Raw genomic sequence first — 6,000 nt, forward strand, 5'->3', positions numbered from 1 at the left:
GGAACGGTTACAATTATATATATTTTTTTAAAAAAACAGGTTCTTAAACAGCTCTTGTTTATTTTATAGAATTTAAAATGAAAATGTTTCTTTTTAATTTAAGTTAATATATTTGCTTTATGTGTAAGAGTTATCATCTTGATGCTCTAAATATAAACATTAAAATTTTGTGTTTGTGTGCTATTTAGAACCAGCAACACAGTGTTATTGGAGATATGGGTTGTTAAGTATTTGTTTTTGCCTTGCCCACCTCTTGCATATTACCAACAGCCATTTAACATTAATTATTTTGCTGTACAACATGTATGTTGCATTCATTTTTGGTGACTGTCAGTTATCTGATCATTGAATAATTGAGGTGCACAAATCATGTGGACTTGCAAGGTTTGGCAGACTTGAACCACCCACCCCTCAACCTTTTAGTCACACAAGTGATTGTACCTTTTTGGGGGGATTGAATGGTACAGACATGGACCCTTTGACAGTCGGAAACATATTTGTACCTTATTTACCCCTAAATGGTACATATTAGTTCCTTAAGGTGTAATTATGATCCATTGAGGGTACAACCATAGCAGTTGTACCCTAAGTGTTCACAAATGGGATCCCAACTGTACCCTTTTTTCTGACAGTGAAGTTACCTCAGGATATTATCATTGCAGTAACTATCCAGTCAATCACAGCTTCTATTAAGGAGAAAACACACTTTTTACAAGTATGTAACAGCAACCAACTGGTTATTAGAGCCTCTATCTCGCTCTCCTAAAATGGTGTTTATTTGTACAATGATTTATAACAGTACTTTCATACAAAGAATCAATTTCTTCTTTGCATTTTAGATTTTAAAACTTTTATGACAAGGGTCCAATTTTAAGAAAGATATCAGATAGATCAATTACTGAAGGGATATTCTGTTAGTAACCACCATATTGCAATGATTATATTAATTTTCTCATTGATCCAGATTATTTCATTTTCCTTAGATTATTTCCCAGTGGTCTTAAACTACAGTTATTTTTCATTTAGACTACTTTTCAGTGACTGTTTGGATTATTCAGCATAATATTGTCAGCAGCGATGGTCGTCTGTTACATTTCCTTGGTGATCTGGGCTCTACAGTATTTTTGTTGTCTGATATAAGAATTGCCTTATGTACAAACCTATTTAAAAATGTTATACTATATTACATCTAAGACTTTTTAGGTAGACAATGATTTGTTAAACTGATTGCCTGGTTTTCATAATGTTGTGATTAGCAGCCCTGGATGTGATTTGCATTGCTTGGTGTAACTATATCTTTGCACTCAGCTTCCTAGCTCAAAGAAACAACAGTTTCAAAGCTGTTCCAGAGGATCTCCAGTGTGAAAGGTTTCACTCAGCTGTTGTTTTGTGGAAAACCGATTACTCCAAAAGACGTGTACAGTTTAATTGGATTATGGCTCCTAGATACACTACAATTCATTGCATGGTAGCCAGTGACTGAGTTTAAAATATAAAATCCACAGAACAGGTTGAAAACAAACATTTTCACATGTAAACAGCAACAGCATTAAACTGCTGAGCACAATTACCCTAGAATGGTTACTACCACTATGATATTGCATTTAATCCTTTTTCTGCAGTTCTTTTCAAATCCGTTCTCCTGTTTTAATAGCTTAAAGGTGCCAGATAATGAAGCTCCGCCTCTTTGTACTGGGGGCTGCCATCTTGGAGCTCAGTTGTTCTCACAACCTGTGACATAAGCTGTGCACACTCACAGATCAATAATATTGTCTAATATTTTTACAGCTGTTTAATGGGCTTCAGGTCACGGTGCAGGATACAAAGCAGGAGCTTTACATTTTTGCTGTGGCTGTATTGCTCTATATTATTGCTGAGTGCCCTTTTAAATATATTTTGTAACTGCATAACTTTGAACAAAATGCAAAAAATGTAAAGCTCACATTAGGTATCATGTACTGTGGTACAGTAACCTGAAGCACATTATACAGCTGTAAAAAGTGGCCAATATTACTGATCTGTGAGAGTGCACAGCTTTTATCTCAGGCTGTTAGCATACCTGAGCTCCAAGATGGCGGCAATCAGTTTGAAGAGGCGGAGCTTCAGTACCTGGCACCTTTAGGCTATTAAAAACAGGAGAACTGATTTGTAAAGAGTTGCGTGAACAGAATTAAATGCAATAACATACTGAGTAGTTACTATTCTTTTTGTAGTTGTGCACATCAGTTTAATTTCCCTTTAAAGGGACACTGAACATAAACATTTTTCTTTTGTGATTCAGATAGAGCATGCAATTTTAAGCAACTTTCTAATTTACTCCTATTATCAATTTTTCTTCGTTATATTGCTATTTTTATTTGAAAAAAAAAAAAAAGGCATCTAAGCTTTTTTTTGGTTTAGACTCTGGACAGCACTTTTTATTGGTGGATCAATTTACCAATCAGCAAGAACAACCCAGGTTGTTCACCAAAAATGGGCCGGCATCTAAACTTACATTCTTGCATTTTAAATAAAGATACCAAGAGAATGAAGAAAATGTGATAATAGGAGTAAATTGGAAAGTTGCTTAAAATTCCATGCTCTATCTGAATCCCGAAAGAAAAAAATTGGGTTCAGTGTCCCTTTAAGTGTTTTGGAACACCTGCGTTAATCATAAACACATCCTGCTTCTATAGATATGCCATATTGCATTTAATGTTATTCAATTAACCCCAGTGGATACCACTAATAGAACACCCTCAGAGAATTAGCTGTTTAGTAACCATGACCACATTTAACCCCTTAACGGGTGCCACATTTACATAGCAAAAATAATAAATGTAATATGAAGGAGGGAGAGGGAAATAATAAATATTGGCCAAGGGATCTGGTGGGGGGGGGGGGAGGGGGGCAGTTACACTACAGAAAATACAGAAAAATAAAAAAAATCTTTGGGGCAAACTGGATACTGGCAGACAGATCATATTTTATATATTTTTTTTATAGTAAATTATAAGATATGCTGAAAATAATGGTAGAAAGTCCATTCAATGGTGAGAAAAACAGTATATAATATGTGTGGGTACAGTAAATGAGTAAGAGGAAAATTACAGCTAAACACAAAGACTGCAGAAATGTAAAAATAGCCCTGGTCCCAAACGGTCAGAAAATTGAAAAGTGCTCTGGTCACTACGGGGTTAAAGAAAAAGGTTAAGGACATAATCCAATATAAAATAGCAATACAAGTAGTCAAAACAGTATAACAATGCACCTTTCCATCAAAATGAGTTATCTCAAAGTACATCATTTAAAGTATAAAATCAGTGCAAAATATACGTTTTTTTATATCCATCAAACAATATCCCATATCTAGGATTAGAAATAAATTGCTTATAAAATACAAAATGTATGCTTACCTGATAAATTTATTTATTTCTTGACGCTGTGAGTCCACGGATCCCCATTACTGTTGGGAATATCACTCCTGGCCAGCAGGAGGAGGCAAAGAGCACCACAGCAAAGCTGTTAAGTATCACTTCCCTTCCCACAAACCCCAGTCATTTGACCAAAGGAAAAGGAGAGAAAGGAAGCAACACAAGGTGCAGAGGTGCCTGAGGTTGATATAACACAAAACTGTTTGTAAAATGCAGACAGAGGACCAAGTTGCAGCCTTGCAAATCTGAACCCCAGAAGCTTCATTCTTGAAAACCCAAGAAGCCAAACAGCCCTAATGGAATGAGCTGTAATTCTCTCAGGGGGCTGCTGTCCACTCCATCAGTCTCCTAAACCAAACAAATTATACTTCTCATGAAGGGAAAGAAACATAGCTGTAGCTTTCTGAGCTTTACAAGTCCCAGAAAAACAAACCAACAGAAGACTGGCGAAAACTCTTACGCCTAGATTTAGAGTTCTGCGTTAGCCGTCAAAAGCAGCGTTAAGGGGTCCTAACGCTGCTTTTGGCCGCCCGCTGGTATTTAGAGTCAGGCAGGAAAGGGTCTAACGCTCACTTTCAAGCCGCAACTTTTCCATACCGCAGATCCCCTTACGCCAATTGTGTATCCTATCTTTTCAATGGGATCTTTCTAACGCCGGTATTTAGAGTCTTGGCTGAAGTGAGCAGTAGAGCCTCTACCGACAAGACTCCAGCCGCAGAAAAAAGTCAGTAGTTAAGAGCTTTCTGGGCTAACGCCGGTTTATAAAGCTCTTAACTACTGTGCTCTAAAGTATACTAACACCCATAAACTACCTATGTACCCCTAAACCGAGGTCCCCCCACATCGCCGCCACTATAATAATTTTTTTTAACCCCTAATCTGCCGACCGCACACGGCCGCAACCTACATTATTCCTATGAACCCCTAATCTGCTGCCCCTAACACCGCCGACCCCTATATTATATTTATTAACCCCTAATCTGCCCCCCCCCCAACGTCGCTGCTACCTAACTACACTTATTAACCCCTAATCTGCCAACCGGACCTCAACGCTACTCTAATAAATGTATTAACCCCTAAACCGCCGCACTCCCGCCTCGCAAACCCTATAATAAATAGTATTAGCCCCTAATCTGCCCTCCCTAACATCACCGCCACCTAACTTCAAGTATTAACCCCTAATCTGCCGACCGGACCTCGCCGCTACTCTAATAAATGTATTAACCCCTAAAGCTAAGTCTAACCCTAACACCCCCCTAAATTAGATATAATTTTAATCTAACAAAATAAATTAACTCTTATTAACTAAAGTATTCCTATTTAAAACTAAATACTTACCTGTAAAATAAACCCTAATATAGCTACAATATAACAAATAATTATATTGTAGCTATTTTAGGATTTATATTTATTTTACAGGCAACTTTGTATTTATTTTAACTAGGTACAATAGCTATTAAATAGTTATTAACTATTTAATAGCTACCTAGTTAAAATAATTACAAAATTACCTGTAAAATAAATCCTAACCTAAGTTACAATAAAACCTAACACTACACTATAATTAAATAAATTAAATAAATTACCTACAATTACCTACAATTAAATAAACTAAACTAAATTACAAAAAAAAAAAACACTAAATTACAAAAAATCAAAAAAGATTACAAGAATTTTAAGATAATTACACCTAAACTAAGCCCCCTAATAAAATAACAAAGCCCCCAAAATAAAAAAAATTTCCCTACCCTAATCTAAATTACAAAAGTTAACAGCTCTATTATCAGCCCTTAAAAGGGCTTTTTTGCGGGGCATGCCCCAAAGTAATCAGCTCTTTTGCCTGTAAAAAAAAAACACAATACCACCCCCCAACATTACAACCCACCACCCACATATCCCTACTCTAACCCAAACCCCTCTTAAATAAACCTAACACTACCCCCCTGAAGATCTCCCTACCTTGAGCCGTGTTCACCCAGCCGGGCACCGATGGACCAAAAGAGGACATCCGGAGCGGCAGAAGTCTTCATCCTATCCGGGCAGAAGAGGACATCCGGACCTGCAGACATCTTCATCCAAGCGGCATCTTCTATCTTCATCCATCCGGAGCGGAGCCATCTTCTTCCAGCCGACGCGGATCCATCCTTCTTCACTGACGCCTACTCGCCGAATGAAGGTTCCTTTAAATGACGTCATCCAAGATGGCGTCCCTCGAATTCCGATTGGCTGATAGGATTCTATCAGCCAATCGGAATTAAGGTAGGAAAAATCTGATTGGCTGATTGAATCAGCCAATCAGATTCAAGTTCAATCCGATTGGCTGATCCAATCAGCCAATCAGATTGAGCTCACATTCTATTGGCCGCAAAACTCTAAATCTAGGTGTTAGTCACCTGTAGATAGATTTTGTACTAAGCTAATACAAAAAAATCGCCTCATCGGCAAGAAAGATAAGATAAGGCGAAACATACTGCCAAGCTGAGAATTCAGAGACTCTCTGAGCAGAAAAAATAGCCTTCCAAGATAACAAATCACTATCTATGGAAGGAAAAGGCTCAAACAGAGCCTGCCACAAACTTTAAGAACA

The sequence above is a fragment of the Bombina bombina genome, chromosome 1 (assembly GCF_027579735.1).
Source record: "Bombina bombina isolate aBomBom1 chromosome 1, aBomBom1.pri, whole genome shotgun sequence".
NCBI classification, from domain to species: Eukaryota; Metazoa; Chordata; class Amphibia; order Anura; family Bombinatoridae; genus Bombina; species Bombina bombina.